This window comes from Falco naumanni, chromosome 5 (assembly GCF_017639655.2).
Source record: "Falco naumanni isolate bFalNau1 chromosome 5, bFalNau1.pat, whole genome shotgun sequence".
NCBI classification, from domain to species: Eukaryota; Metazoa; Chordata; class Aves; order Falconiformes; family Falconidae; genus Falco; species Falco naumanni.
This window is the reverse complement of record NC_054058.1, coordinates 12,682,284-12,699,055: the sequence shown is the minus strand read 5'-3', so window position 1 is coordinate 12,699,055 and position 16,772 is coordinate 12,682,284. Positions and strand designations below refer to the sequence as shown.

Here is a 16,772-nt window from a genome sequence, read left to right as displayed (position 1 = left end):
CTGGAATTTTTAAAGGTAACGTTCCTTATTTAGATCTGTATAGCATATATTTTGTTATGCTTCATGGTTAGGCTCTAATTTAAGGAAAGAAATGGATAGCTTAACATCTCGTTTGGTGAAGGTAGTATTCCATTTATTTCTTTCTTCCACAGATTTGTTAGAGGTAGACTTCTTTTCGAAGTCCATAACATGCTGTCTCTTCTTTGATCCATATGGCAAAAAGGTCTTCCAGTACTGCTGTTTTTACCACTAAACCATTATTTGAAAAATCACTGATCATCTTAAATATTCACTGAAACAGTTGGGGAGGAAATTAATTCCTGGGATGAGCATCCTGCAATTAGATTATCTTTCTCATGTGTGACTACTGATGGAAGTGGTAGGATTGCTGACATTTTTTTTAAGTCAAGACAGACTGGCATGAGAGAGGCTGCAGTTGAGGAGTGTTTTCTCACATACTCCCAGATGTGTAGAAGAACTGGTGAATGCTGCATATGTCAATAGTCTGTGAGACCAAATACCTCTCAGTGTCAAAAGAAAAATTTTTGAACAGGTGGTTAATTTTTATTCGTGCAGTATAAACAATGACCTTGATTTGTTGTTGCTCTATTGGCTTAGAGTTAAGAAAATCCCACATGACAAACTGGATAATAAATTTGATTCATGGGCTGTTTTGAGAAGCTGCTGTCATCATCGAGTTGTAAGTCCAAAATAACGTGGGAGCCGTTAAAAAGGCCTTTTTACTTTGGTGTATCAAGATCTGAGGCCAGCTATTACACAAGATGTAAAGATATTTGCAGATGTTGGTGACTCAGATCACACAATCTCAGAAATGGGATTTAATTACCAGCCTAATGACAGTGTACAGCATTAATCCAAGCAGATTGTAATTCTTTTGGCTGTTAAAGTGTGAGAGGGAATATCGACATGATTTAAAGTCGTGGTAGGCGCCACCATTGCAATCTACATTACTTGGATTTGCCTTCCGTAGGGCGAGTGGCAGAGTCCCTTTCAAATTAGCTGTGGTGATGTTTTCATCCAGTTTTATAAGGCTTATGATTTTCTTTTTTAATGTAAAATAAAGAAAACAATGACTGATGTTGTCACTAGCTTCTTTATCACAGACTCCTCTCTGACAAAGTCTAGGAGAAATGGGTGACTCTGTAACTTGGGCAACTGACAAGTCAGTTGGGTTGTTGATTTTTTTGGTCCACAATACTTAAGTAACTTCACATGCTTTCAGTCCCTCTGCCAGATCTGGTGGGTTTTTACTGTTCCTTTTCCTAATAATTTTAAAATGTTTTTCTTGCATTGGCTGTTCTGCGTGTGTGTTCTGGAGGGGCCGGGTGGGACCTACTCAGCTTAAATCATTCTTTCCAAATTGTTTGGGCTCTCTTTGGTGCACTAAATTGAACGGCTGTTGACAGTTGTTGACAGCAAGGGGTGCAGCTCAGCTAGAGCAGGGTATGTCTCTCCTTGCAAGTGCAGACAAAGGAAATCACATTTGGCTGCACCCATTTGTCAGCAATGATTTAGTTTTGCCATGTAGACAAAGCTAACTGTTGGTAAAGAGTGAAAATGGAAGGGAAAATGAAGTGTATTGTGGAAAGCCTTATGTGTGCGTGAGCTGACAGTAAATTCCTTTACCTTTATTTTAGTGGTTGTATTTTCCTTTCTTTAACAATGTAAGCGTTGAAGTATGTTTCTTCTGATAACATACTTATGAAGTGACTGATGGTTTTAACTTTCATAGAAAACGCTGGTGAGCTTCAGTCCCCAATTTCCTACCATTTGTCTGAGGTATGTTCACTTTTCAGACTGCCACTGACTGTACTTGGTGTAGTAATAGTCCTGCTGTATAGTGTGCTACAGTCATACTGGCTGCAGCCAAGATATTTTATGTCTTTCTGTGACAAAATGTCCCAGGGCAAATTATCTTTTGCTCATTGTCTGTGTGGCCAGAAAAAAGTTTCCTGGTTTCTGGCAAAACTCAAAAGTACTGTTGTAAATGTTTTGGTCCTTGATAACTCACAGTTGACTGTGGTGGTTTGTAAATCAGTGCACAATTTAAATTAAAATGGTTCTTAATAAGAAAGAGAGTAAGTTAAGGAAAACAAAAAACTTTGCATGACTAAGTTATTGCAGATCTGAGCAGACCCATCTGTGCGTTCCCTTACTTTGGGGACCAAAACGGTCAAGCTTTGTTCTCCATCCCATTTCACAGTTTAGCCGGAATGTCTTTATGGTGTGCTGTCTGGATCAGTATCTGCTCCTAAAGGTAGAACCTGTGCAGCTTCCAGCTTGCTGTTCATTCTCTAAGCGAAATAAATTTACCCGAGTGTTTCTTTGAAGGGAAAAGAATTGAAGCTGTGATTGAGGGTAGGTGACTCAACTGCCCCTCTTCAGCAGTTACACTTACTCGTACCTGAACTGTTGGTTTTGGAATGGACTTATTTTTATGACAATAGGTTTTGCCTTTGTTTGCCAAAAAAATAAAAAAAAGGACGTGCTTGCATCTTCTTAGGGAAAAATAACCACTATGCATTAAATGTTATGTTTCATATTAATTTTTGGCAGCTGACTCACCATCTGTTGCAATACTACATTAATTCCAGGACAACTGAAATATTTAGGATTCCTTTTAATTTTTTCTTCTTATCAGTTTGAAAAACAACAGAACAGCAGTTTGGGATTTATGTATGTGTTAATTCAGGGTTATGGCATCTCACAAAATTTGACAGTTTTCAAGCAAATAGCCTGTGTGCAGCATTTTCTGAGTAATTTGTCTGTGCCTTGGTATTTTGTAGGATGAAAATTTTTAGCTTACTGGATGAATCACCGCATTATTGACTTCTGGGGGCATTCTGTTCAGATGGGCCTGGGAACGGAATCTAGTTTGTCTGCTGATGGTATGTTGGACCCATGTGAGCTTGTTATATGTATATGCTAGGAAAAAGGTGCATTTTTAAAACCCAGTAGGCAACGTGTTATAAAATGCTGAGATATAAAAGGCAATTATAGCTAGTTAACAGGTTAAACTGATCTTACTTGCACCTTGGAGTTTTTGCCACAGAGCTTTTAATAATGGGGACAGAGGTGGCAACATGCCTTATGGAGAATGTGATATATCAAGCTAAAAATCACAGGGGTAAACCATGACTTGGTGAGCAGGGATAAAACAGTCTCAGTCTGCCTGCTTTGGGGTGTTACATGTTTAAATAAATAAATAAATAAATAAATTGCAGTATCTATCAGCGTGAGGTCAAAAGAGCTCAATTGTGGTGGTTTCTCTTTGTTTCTGTGGTGGGTTTAGGATCCTACCTGTAGACAGGAGTGCAGGAAGGGGCCTGGGAGGCAGGACCACAAGTAACAATCAGTTAGCTGAAAGGAACGTGCTCGAGCTTGTGGGCCACAAGCCCTGGTGATAAGGGACATGAGAAATTACTGAAGGGTATAGAAACAGGGACTAAGTATGAAGCTGAGACTATACAAGGAATAAGGCAGTCGGTTTGTCAGCTTGCTCAAGGACGTGGTGCAAGAACTGCAGACGTTGTCTTTAACTATTGCTGAATTGCTAAACATCTAGCGTGAGATCTTCGTGCGAGTTGCCACATAGTTATAGAATATGCAAGTTTTTGGACCAATCAGAATAAGATGTAACAATTGCTTGTGTGTATATAATCATGCTATTAGGCTAATTAAAGTGACATTTGCTTGCATCAAGCTGCGTCCCGTCTCTCAATCACGGCACAGGAGGCTTTAACTTGCTGCATCCCATATCTGTCTCTGTCATGACAGTGCTATAGATCTCGGTGATACCTAGTTTGCAGTTCGGGGCAGCTCCAGCTGCTCTTTGGTTCATGAGAGCTGCATGTGCTCTCTTCACCACAAATGTCCACCTCAGTTTTGTGATCTGTAAAATGGGAGATTTCTGCCAAGATTAGTTTGAAGGCAAACATTGACCAGTGCTAAATACTAGGTAAGATTTGGGTGAAAGAAGGAAATGAAGCAAAGGGAGGGATACTTTATATTAAATCCTTATCAGTGGAGGATATCTGCTTTGGGTGGCAGGGAGAGAATGTGGAGAGTAATTTCATAGGGGATGATGAATAACAGTGAATGGGAAACAGGGAAGTAGTATAGCTAGAAGTTGGGCAACAGCTAAATTTTCAGAAAGCACCCCTGATTTTGTGTGCTTCCAAAATTTTCTGGTTTCAGTGCCTTAAAGATTATTTTTCATGTACAAGGTGCTAAGCTTTCAAAAATCGCATCTTTCAAAATGTCTGAAGCTGAGTATCCAAGAATTTCTAGTCACACTTGAAAATTTAGGCCTAGCTTCTTTCTGTGAAAGCAAAAGGGAAGCTGAAAGCCATCTAAGCTCCTTTCAAAGAAGCTTTGAATGAAAAGATCTTCAGCATTTCTTATTAGACTTCCAATACTGGCAAAAGGGATGTGCTACTCAAAAGGCAAATGTCATTCCTAGACAGACTGCTTAATGTATTTGAAAGTGGATTATTGGAAGGACTCCTATGCTTTGCCTTAAAAACAAACATCGATGCAATGTTACCGGTAGCTCTTATGCTGTAGGAACTCCAGACAATAGTTTTGAAAACCGAACACATTTTACAATACAAAATGAAATTGAAAATACCTCAGTCTAAGCTGGTGCATGCCTATGGGGGAAGCCCCCCCATATGTTCAGACATAACAAACATTAGTTTTATGTTCTTAACTGTTCTTAATAGTTAAACAACTTTTGTCCAGGCAGGCATTAATACCAGTAATTGGTTTGCTCTATAGCAAATTACAGTACATGGCTTTTTTCATACCTGTAAATTCCGCTATGGGAATAGCTCATTATTTTGAACAAATATTCCAGAAGATGTGTATGGTTTTCTTTTTTTATTTGTTTGTTTTGTGTTCTTTCTTTACCAGCTTGCTGCAGAAAGTAATTGTAATGGGCTTCTCTAGTATGTAGTTAAGATGTCTAGAAATAAATCCCTTACTATTTGGCAAGTAAATAACATTTGAAGCCACACATACACTGCATAGCGTCTCCAATATCTTTCAGCTGTTTAAAATTATGCATAGGAGTTAAATCATTATTTTCTGTAAGCAGCAAGTTTAGTGCATTTGACAGACTAACAAGAAAAGTGCTTTTAAACACAAGCTTTATATACAAGCACATTTTAGCTTATCCCATGCATTTAAGACTCATAAATTGTGATTCAGCCATTCCTGTCACCACGTGTGATGTAAAACATGCACAGTAATTTGGGGATTTAGGAATTTCAGTTTATTTTTTGTGAATGTCTTGTGGCTTTTTGACCTTTATCACAACTACGTTGTTTCCATGACATTGAGATTTATTTTATCAAAGAGACCTGTCACCTAGTGGCAAAATGTGCTGGGGAATGTGGCCTGCAGAGGTCATCAACACGGGTTTGTTCCACCCTGAGGGAAGGGTGGGTTTGCTATGGTAGGGGCTGTGGCTTTGAACCCCTCTCATTAGAAGAGAGAGGGCTGGCAGGGGTAGCAACACATTGTAAAGGTTTGACATTCCCTGGTGGAGATGAAAGGGCAAAGTACCTTGAAGGTGGTGGTAAAGGGAAAAGTCTTAAGTGCAGGAAGCTGTTCCATCACCAGGAATGAATGAATCCTGGGCCAGAAACCTTGGAAGGACATTGCCTGGCTGGGGACTGGTTTGATGCAGCGCATCCAATTGCACCCATTAACCAGGGCTCAGGGTGTGTATCTGCTGCAAGCACACTTCGTTTCTACTGTGTGATGCACCACAGTCGCTTTTCTTAGCCCTGTCTCTCTCTGAGCAGAAAGATTTGGAGTGGTTGGGATTCGCCATGCTCCAGTCACAGTGTCCCAGTGTCCCTTCAGAGAATGGAGTTAAGGGGGAAGTTCTGTGGAGGTGCTTTTTGCTTGATCTTTGGTTTTGTTTGGTTGAGTACTCTGCTGAGCAAGACGTTTGTTGCCATTCCTGTTACTTATGGTTTCCCTGTAGGTGATACCAAAACTGAGTTTCTGAAACTTGTTTTCAGCAGACATTCAAGACTCAGTCATGAGAATGATGCACCTTCTGACTAAACTGAATTAGGCCAGCAAAACATGAATGGCCTTACCAAGTCCAAAGTGCTTCTTCAACTTCAGGGCTTTGCTTCAAGGTCCATGTGCTCATATGGATCAGACCACTAAGTTACCTTTCGTTCCGTTGAAAGGAAGGGCTCAGAGGATCAAAACTAAGCCTGTTAAACCAAGGCTGGCAAAAGGAAAAAGAGAGATGTGCTTAGTTTTGACTCAGCATATAAAGACTTTCCAGATGAGTCCGTGTTAACTTGCAAGCAAAATTGAACCTTTTGGTTCACAGATTTAAATTAGCAATGCCCCAAATCCAGAGAAAAAGGCCTGAGAATTCCTTGGAATGTAGTATTTCTGAAACGAGGAAGAACCTGTGTTGAAATCCCACTTGTATTTTTAAGGCGTTTAATGCCACACTGCCATGTTTTTCAGAAAAGCTAGGGAACGTAGTGTTCTGTGAAGTAATCGGTACTTTAAATATAGTCTTTGGCCTCTTGGAATTAGGAGATTGATGAGGACTGTGGCAATCTATCAGGCTCTTTATTTCTTCTCTCTTCTGTGATGAAGTGTTATGTATAAAGACTGGAATCTTAACTCAGCAGGCACCATCATGCAGAAATACACATGCAGCGTTGTTAAACTGGAAGGTACATTCATGTCTTTTAGTTATCTTGCTCATTTTTCTCCAGCCTGACATGCAAGTAGCTTGAATTCTCAAGTGGTGGGATGATGTCTTAACAAGTCAGCATCAAAATGGGAAAATGCTTTTGAAAAGTTTCACAATTGTTACTGTTAATACATAGCATTGATGTCTTGCTGTGTATGCCTGAGGCAGATGGCCAGTGCTCTGTTGTACATGAACTTTATGATGTGATCTAGCAGTTATTAAGGAAGAGGAAAGATTGCTTGCCCTTGTGATGGCCTGAAATCTGTTGCGTTAACATGCACTGCTTCATTTGGTGCCATAAAAAAGACCAGTCCCTTGCTCCTAGAATATACGTGAAATCAGTCCAGACATGTTCCCTTCTCCTGTGCTTTGGTTTCATATCACATTTTGAAAAAAGGTCTAAATTGTAATCCTTTCCACCACCAAATTTCCAAGGAAGACCAGAAAAATAAACAAGCACCTAGTAGTCAGAAGGGTTTGCATTACTATAGAATTTAGGTGTTTAAGAGACTAACACTGAAGATCAGAAGTCTAGTACGCTAAGCCTTATATTAATGCTTTCATAAGGATTAGTGCGTGGAGTTTATGATTATTAGGTGCCAGAAGGAATGGAATTAATTTTCTTCTCACAGCTTGAATAAACTAAGACATTTGGTTTCTTTTTCTAGCCTTGTTTTCTACAGGTGGAAAAAAACCCCAAACAGCAGTAACCAACTCCCCCTCCCCCCAGTATTGTAGATCTTCAGTATCTTCTAATAGGAAAGTAGTATTGAAGTCCATTCCAGGGTTAGCAGGCTTGATACTGAATTTGGGCATGAAACAGATCTGAGGTACAAAGCAAGCATCCCCCTGGATTGTGTGACACAAGGTAGTCCCGCAAGAAACAGGAACATACTGAATTGTGTTGCACAAGGCTGAGAGGGGATCTTGTCTGACACGCTGTGTGCAGTTCTCATTGTGTTCAAGGGAGGTGAGTGTGTAGTACAACCGAAGGGCTGTAAGGATGCCTGGAGAGTGGAGAACCTTGGGGAGGAACCTGGAAAAACTTTACTTGTTTGACTTAGTCAAGTGAAGACCAAAAATGGTACAATTTCTCTCTCTAAATATGTCTGGGGTTAATGTAGATTGTGAATGGTCTTCTCCCTCCCTGCTGGATTGTGTTGATACAAAAAAAGTCATTTTACAGACTTTTGTTCTTAACGGTTGCCTCCTATTTCAATGTTGAGTTGAAATTTTCAAGGTGTTTACCCCTTAGTGAGAGTTGGGGTGGAGGAGGTGTCAGGAATGTTAGCTGAAAGCTGTTCAGCAGTTTGATGTTCGTTTTAGATAGATTAACCAGTATTATTTGCAAATATTTGGAGTTGCATTGATGACTTAAAGATGCAAAAGGTGGTAGGCTGGGGGAGTGGGGTTGACCTTCTGTTAGCAGCCGTATAATTAGCATTTCGATAACAATCAGATGTCATCTCTGCAGAGATGACTTTGTGTTGAAAGTATTACAAAGCCTTAGTGCAAGTAATCTGTCAGTCTTGCTTTTTATGAAGGGCAGGGTTTCCTTAATGTTTCTGTACCATTGGGGCATGAATGTTTCTGTATGAGAACATTATTAGCTATTATTTCAACACTGCTCTAGAGGTATGAAACATATAATTTACTAGTAATTAATTTGTGTGGGCGTTGTTCCTGACTGGATGTGTCATCTACCTCTGGAAGCCTGGATAAAATGCTGAATTATAGTATGGTAGAACACCCTGTAATCAGGTGTATGAACTGTGCCAAACTGTGGTGTAGTGGACAAAAAGTATGATTTATTTTTTTTTACCAGAAGAGAAAGTGAGGTATTTGAAGAGCAATTGCTGGTACTGGAAAACTATCTAAAAGATAACCCAAGTCAGATTAATTTCAGCTGAAAAAGGTGCTCAGATAGTTGTTCTAAAACAAATCAACATTACAGCAGTATAGGACAAGGAATTGATCAGAGTTTTTAAGGTCAGAAAGGATTCTGGAGTCATAGCCTTTCCATTTGCTTAATCCAGTCCATAGAATTTAATTCTTGATTATGCCCGACCTAAGCTACATGAGAACTGAAGATGAACTATTTACTTTTCCATTTTGAACTTTTCTGCCAGGTCATAGTGTAAATTTTCAAATGCCTTCTCTCTTTTGATCAGTTTGTTCTAAAGATCCATTTGTAGACATAAATGAGGAGAGAGAAATATTCAGCCTTCTGTGCAACTTGAAGGTATTGCGGCTCAATATGATAAAAATGAATGTTTAGAGTGGATTAAAGTTTCCACTACTCACTCACTGAACTTCTGTCAGGATCATTGGTGGTGGTATGTACACTTGTTACTGTATTTTTAACAATAGTCTATAGCCTCCGAAGAGCTTGCTATAGAAAGTACGTACAGTGCTTAAGATTTCATTGAGGCTTTTGTGAAGCTGGAGACTTACTACCAGATGTTGGGACCTCCTGAAAAGTGTTGGGACATTTGAACTTCAGCACTGTGGAAGCATGGTGGAGTCCGCCTTGAAAGTAGCTCTTCTGGGAATGAAGGAGTAGATCCTCCCCTTCTAATCATCGCTGGGATGTACTTGGCTCATTTAGCGTTCTGTTTGAACATGAAAGAGCTTATGTAGAGCTTTAAAAAGATCTTTCAGAATTTTTTCAAATTATCAATAGATAATATTGTTAGAGCTGACGTACTTTTTGAGTTTCCCTGGTGAGAAGTTGATTTGGATTTTCATAGGAGAACTGTGGCTGTCTGGGAAAGGGCAAAAAGCTTCATGTGGGCTGTCAGATGTCCAGAAATCCCTGACTCTTGACTGCTGGGTGTGTCTCACGCTTCAGCCTTCTTGCACGTGTACCATCTGCACAGCACATGAGAGGTAGGTCTGGCGCAACTAGATGTGCTGGACTGCCTGTGTAATTGTGGCAGGGTGCTTGAACCCATCTGTCTGCAATTGCCCAGACAAAAAGAAGCAAGACTCCTAGATAATCCTTTTGCCTCTTCACAGACTATAGGAAATGGTTAAAACTCAGCTCCTTTGCATTCCCTGAGAACAGATTTAAGAGCTTTTTCTTCGCAATTAGTCTTCTCTCCTAGAAAATGCTTTCTTCTAGTGTATCAAACCCTGACTGGCATGTGGCAAAGATGGCATCCCCTTTTGAAAAATTTTGAAAGACTTTCTGTAGAGCATCTGGAAGAGAAGACCTATAGCTGTCAGGTCCCAAGTGTGAAGCTGAAAATAGTATCATTAGATCAGATGCCTTGCAAATGTAATGATGCTGGCTATTTTAGATAACATATTTTTAGTCTGAATTGAGAACGTTGGTGTGTTCTCAGAAATACCGCATTAATGTTAGTGGCCATCCCTTTTCAAAATCTTATTTTTGATAAGAAAACCAACTGGCTTAAAGCTAATCATTCTGGCATGTTGAAAGCACAGAACTGAAATTTATGATTAAATAAAGCCCGAAGGGTAAAGAACATTTGCAGGTTCTGTTGTCCTATAATATTCAAGCTCTGGCTGGATATAGGAGTGTTCTGAATGAATAATATGGCAGCAGTGTATCAGGAAATGAGGGAATTGAAGGCTGTGTTTTGTAGCAAATTCTTAGGTAGCTGAAATAAGACTTGTGCAAGTTATCATTTAGGCAACAGATCACTCTGTAACAGATACAGATTTTTCTTCCTCCAGGAACAGCTAATTAAAGACAGGCTAGGAGTTTCTTCTTAATTTCTGTGGAGTTGTACTCCACAAAAGAGAGGTTTTGTGAGGATGTTGCACACACAGGCTCATTAATCCTATGTATTGTCTGGGTGTGGTTTTGTTATTTATTTTTCTTAAACTTTATCATTTAGGAAAGGTACAGAAGCATTTCTAATACTTTGACTGTAACACAACATTTCTTAGTCATGATAAATTTTAGAGATTACTTTTTAGATGGATGTAGACTGTTCTACGAAAGCAGCAATTGAAAGCTCCAAAAAACTGCTCTTACTAGTTGAAGTCAATGAAGTAGAAGTTGCTATAAAGTTTTCTTGATGACAGTTTAGAAAACTTACTGATAAAATCAGTTAATCATCACACACCCCCCTGCCTAGAGTCTTCTTGTGCATTTAAAAGTCTGACACAACCGCAGCAAACACCGGGTTAGGATCCAGGAACATGTGCAGTGGGGAGAGATGGTGCTTCTCTTTGCATGGTGGTCGTGCCTCTTCTGTGACTGTCAGACTGACAGGTCAGTCCAACAAGCTGATGGGGCAGAAGACCAAACCACTGAAGAAGGGGGAACCCAGGAAGACCAAACTTGTTTTCTTCTCCCCCACTGACGTAGATGCAGAACTGAGCCCGTGATCATGCAGCTAATTTGGAGGAGGAGGGTGGGACTGCTGCTTTGCAGCCTGAGGTTGCGTTGGCTTTTGTGTAATGTGAAACTGTGCCCTGAGTTTCACTTGCTTATGTTATGGTTTAGCTGTTTTGAGAGAGAAAGATGATAAGTAGCTGTGGTGTTGAGGGGAATATAAGTAAATAGAGTCCAGTAGAACAAGACTGTGATATGAGATGTGTCCAAGCTGGAGAGCGGGCTATAGCATCTACAGCACCAGATTCCAGATGGCTGCTGGTTGTCGGGCTTTGCTGTCTATCTTCTCCCACCTCTGTGAAGTGGGTCCCCGCTTTTTCAAGTGTTTGGAGGTCGACTGGTTCATTAGTGCTGGGCGAGAGTTAGGTATTGTTTTAATTGCAGCTTTAGGACTCTTTTTTTAGCAACAGTTAGTGATAGCAGTCATAACTTAAGCTTGGGGGACTGCCAGTTGGCAGAGGGATGCTGGTAGCTCTCAAGCAGGGAAGGCTCGAGCTGGAGCTGCGAGGGAAACGTGGGCTGCAAGAGGTCAGACTGTGTGGCAGCAGCAAACGTATCCTCTCCAATAACACAATATGCAGGAAAAGATTTACGTGAAGGTGGAAAAGCTAATTTCAAGAACGAACCCTCTTATTCTTTTGGATTCTGAATTCTTTTGTGCAACCCAAGGCCTCCCAAAGTAGTTAAGTCTTGATGTTGCAGGTGCAGCAGCCTATCTTATACTACCAGGTATCTACTATAGCTCTAAGGGACCACGTATGGATTTAGCTGTAGGTCTTTTGAAGTAAAGGCCCTGATGTACCTATTGATATTAATGTTACTAAAATTCTGTGTTAGAGCCAGTTAAAATGGTTACTCTTCGTTCTCTAACTTGACTGTGATCTGTGCGATGCTTAGACAGAATGACCCTTGGCAATTCTTTCCAGCAATGACAAATTACAGAGGGAGTAAAAGGAATATTTTGGCATGGGATTCAGTCTTGGATGTGAAAAGCAAAACTTAAACACAAATTAAAATAATTAAAATTGTTTACCTGGCAGTGGCGTTAGAGGAAGGGTACATGACAGATGCTGAAGAGAGGGACGTGGGATCCTTGGCTGGGTGACTCTTGTTTTCGCTACCCGGTAAGCTTATCAGTTACCAAGTGTGTGGAATGAGTGGGAGAAACAGAGGATGTTCCCATCATCAGGAAGTCATCACGATCTATTGTGCTAACTTTGCGTGACATTATCAAAGAGAGAGGGGAAGAGGAAAAAAAAAAAAAAAAGCCATTCACTGAGCACATTTCTTTTCAAGCAGTACAGAAAGAGGAGTTGTCTTCAGTTTTAAGTGTGTTGATTGAAAAGTATTTTCACACCAGCACATCGTGACTAATATTGCATGCAGTCATGTTACCGCCTGTCACTTTCTGATGTGGTTTTTGTGCAGCTGTAGGAAGGAGTTCATTTAACTCCAGCCAGGCACCTGACAACGTGAAGGCAGAGGCCGCTTGTGCTCGGAGCACAGTTCCAGCAAGTGAACTTTCTGGAATAAGGATTGCACCTTAACTGCTGTGTTTTTTGAGTGGCAGCCATAGAGGATGGGAGCTGGCAGCAAATCATTAGGGCAGAGGGACACAGGACAAGTGGGTGTCTATGTGAGCTCTTGAAGGCTGTTGCTGAGTGGGGGGGAACAAAACTGCTTGGCTCACTGGCATTTTAAGAAGGGAGTGGAGAAGCTGGAATGACGCAGCATCCTCTTACGAGATATATTTGTTTCGTTATGGATGTCAGCGGTGCCTCTCTAGAAACCTGATTCCAAGTTTAATGAACTTCTGATTGCGTTTCCTTGTTCTGCAACAAGGGGAAATGTGTCTAGCTACAATTTTCATTCTCAGTCATTGAACTAACAAGATGTGACCTCTGTTTCCAAGAGCTCAGGACATTTACATGTCCATAACAGAGGCATCGTAACACCATGCCAGGTAAGAGGTATGCATAGGGTACTGGTTTGTTTTCAGCATGGACTCTTGAAAAGAACTGGGCAGTGTCCAGTGCTGACCTCAGTCTTTTTATGGGCTAAATTAATGTCTTTATTCTTCTTGGCAGTGTGGGCCAAGAAGAATTTTAAAATGAATGCAAGAATTTGTGGTGTGTAAGATGTCTGAAAGTACCCTCAATTGTTTTTGTGTTCCATCAATGTGGTGTTACAAATAAGCCTGTATAATGCAGAGGAGAGGCTGCGAGCCCTTACTGGTTGACAATGTGAATGGTGCAGCAGGAGGGGCTGTGCTGGGGCCCTTTTAAGTGGGGGAATACCCATCTTGCACTGTTGTTGGAAGTAATTATGAATCTGTTTTCATTTGAAGAAAGAAAAGCTCAGTAGATGTCATTTCATGTTTAAAATGTGAAGCTGAGGCATAAATTAGTGTCCTGCTGCTTCTGATCCATGGAGGAGTCGTGAGCTTTGAAGCAGACACAGACCCAAATTCTGAATGTCACTGGCTGTACAAAAAAAGTACATTGTGCTGGAAGGTGAGTTTTAGGCTTGTCTGCTTGTATGATACTATACTCATAAAAGAAAAACTGAAAAAACTCTAGTGTCCTTTTCAATGTAGGAAGGGGAAAGAATCCTGTCCTCTACTGTGGACATGCCCAGCCTCAGGTTTGCTGCTTTTAACAGGAGGAATTCTTTTTTGGAAGAAATAAGATGTGCATCGGGACCTTTCACCCCTTGACTGAGAACACATCTTTTTTCCTCAAAGACCAGGCTGGGCAGAACCTCTTGCTTTGACAACAGCTAGGACCCCGACGTTGCATGCTGGGCTCTGTTCCTCTGCTTTTGTTCTGTTGCTTCTGAACAGGCTTCAGGTCCAGCCTTCTAACTCTCCAAACTCTTCTGTACCTTTAAGCTGAGGATGATGACAGCTTACTCAGTGGTGGAGTTTGAAGGAGAAATAGGAGGTGGTGAAGCCTTAGTGGTGGTGGAGTCATCAAGGGCCTGGTGGCAGCACACCTTTACATCTGTTGTGGCTTGTGGGTATGGGGTGGTGACCTGCCGATGGGGCAGTTGCCCGCAGCTGTAGTAGCCTGGCACGGTAGGAAACTCGAAGCAAGCAGAGCAGAAACAGTGGCTCAGATAAACACTTTCAGATGGTCGTGGGGCAGTGGGAGTGCTGCTGGCTCTGTGGTGTCTCTCTGGGCTTTCCCAGAGAGCTTCTCAGCCAGGGATGGGCAAGAAGGTTGAGACCTGAGTGTTTTCCAGAAGAGAATGTGGCAGGGCCTCGTGTTATTGAGGTGTGAATTGCTGGGAACTGCTCAGAGAAGGTAAATTCACTCATCTGACCCTGGGGAGTGTCTTGAAAATCACAGACTGCCTTGGCTGCAGGCAAGGGGAGCAGACTCTGCCTAAGCTCCCCTTCTCCAGATGCTTTTTATTGCTACTGTATGGAATTAAGTAGTTGGGAATTAAGCAGATTCTCATGGGCATTCCCTGTTCACTGCAGATTCCGAAAGGACAGTTTTAGTCTCTCTGGTGGCTCTGTAGGGCTGACCCTCTGAGTCCTGCCACTGAAGGCTCCACGTGAGTGCCAGAGGAACGGGACTGCCTGCCAGGAGAGGTAAAAGCACAAGGTCTGGCACTGGAGGAGGTTGCTCGGAGCGGGGGGAGGCAGGAAGGATGTAAGTGTGTATTTAGGCCTGCTTCAAGAAAAGCTGCAAAGAGGCATTGGCATTTATATACAGGAGTTAACACGTAGCTCTTTCTTTTTTTTTCTTTTTTTTTCCAAGTTAAAAAGACCAGGTTCAGTCTGAGTGAAAATTGACCTTTCCTCACAGTTGCTCAGCTTCAGCCCTCCTTGCTGTGTTGCTGGCCGTGCAGCTGCTGTGGCCTCCTGCAGCAGGCAAACTGGAACGCTAGGTGTAGAGAAACCATAGGAAACGCTCACTTCCACCCTTTCTCTTATTTGTGAGGCAGCTTTTTTTATAGCCATTGTGAATGTGTCCAAAAGTAGCAAAGAGCTTGGAAGGCCACACTGCATTTCTTCTTCCTTTTGAGGGTCAGCTTCTCCCCAGGTTCCCCTCCAGTAAGTGGACATAACTGGTATTTACACAAGGATCCTAAAAGTCAACAGATGGAAATTATTGGAATGGAGAGAAAAGGGGGCCTTTGGGGTGTTTTTTTCTTGGTGGTTTGTTTTGGTTTGTTTTGTTTGTTTTTTCCAGAGCTTGGTATATGTGAGCTTTGCCTCTTGCGTACCACTGTGAGGCCACGTGGAGAACCTGCCTGTTGAGGAGAACCTCAGCACCAGAGGAGGTTTCTGCCTGGGTCCCTGTGCTGCGCAGTTTAATGAGGCATGCTGGCTTTTGGCAGGTTTCCGACTGGCTGCCACTCCACGCCACTGTCTCTCATTAGGTAGGATGTTTTTAGGCGCTGGATTGAATTTACTTCCATCCACGCAGACCTGGTGGTGGTCTGCTTTTTACACACTCCAATTTACAGAGCTAGCGCCAAGCTACTAAATTAAGCTGGGGTTTTAATAGAAACCCCTGTGTAGGCTTAAATTGTTTCCACTCTATTTGGAGTTTCCTGCTCTGCTGGTTTTTATTTTGTCCCGTGCATGAAAGCGTGGAGAGAGGAATTCACAGCAGCAAAGAGGAAGAATTCAGCCTGAGACCACTAGAAAGTACAGACAACATAAAAGGTTAATTGGTACTCTATCCAGCTCTGATGAAGGTGATAGGGGGGAAAAAAACGCTTCCTATTCCCCATGACAGTTCAGCAGAATCTTGTGTGTTTGTTTTCAATGCTGTTTGGGATTTAGGTTTCTCAATAAAGAATTTTCTTGTCCGACTATTTTGGACTTGACCTCTTCCCCAGGGCTTGAAAGGGACATCTGTCAGCAAACACATCTGCCCCAGTTTTTCCCCCAGTGTCAAACCCTACTGCCACCAGTGGGACAGTAGTTCTCTGTCTGGTGGGACTTCCCTCCTCAGGGAGGGATGCCCCTTCCAGTTTTGCACTATTTCTACTCAATCCTCCCCTTGCTGCAGGCTCTTCCCTACAGCCACGGGCTGTACTGGGTGAGGATTACTCTTGCTGTCGTGATCTGGTCAGCACAGTTGTGTTTTTTTTAGCACTGCACCAATAAATTTGTGTTGTCCCTGGTGGCAGGTATAGTTGCTGTCCTCCACCGAATGGGTTGGTTCTGTGACACAGTGAGGGGTGTTGATTAAACCTGTGCTTTCTGGTAGACCTGGAGTTCTCAGCACCAATTCCCTGAGCTGACTAATCACGAGCAGTGACCTCCTTCCTCTGAGGGTAATTAGATGGGAGAGGTTTGGAAAAATGGCGGTAAGAGGCAGCAGTGGTCTTAAACTGGCCGGCATGCGTCCTCCTGCCCTTCACTTGGCAGCCGCTGTTGGTGTGCACCAAGTCCCAGCCGAGGGGACTGCGTCCCACAAGGGCAGAGCGTGGCTGCAGGATGTGTGCCCACGGCTCAGCCGTACCCGTTTGAAGAGCCAGTGCACTGCAGTAACTGTGGCTGTCGAGCACAGCTGCAGCGAGCCGAAGCAACCGAGGTTCAGGTGTGCGCTTGAGGGCTTGGAACAGATCTGTTACCGAGCTCTCTGGATAGACAGCGTGTCTTACAATGGATGAGGCAGCTTG

General features: G+C 42.2%; 1 protein-coding gene across 2 annotated transcripts in view; it reads left to right on the top strand.

Moving 5' to 3' along the window:
- Positions 1-16,772, top strand: part of BORCS5 (BLOC-1 related complex subunit 5) — a 78,086-nt gene that overhangs the window by 56,383 nt on the left and 4,931 nt on the right. The gene's annotated exons all lie outside the window — the stretch shown is intronic.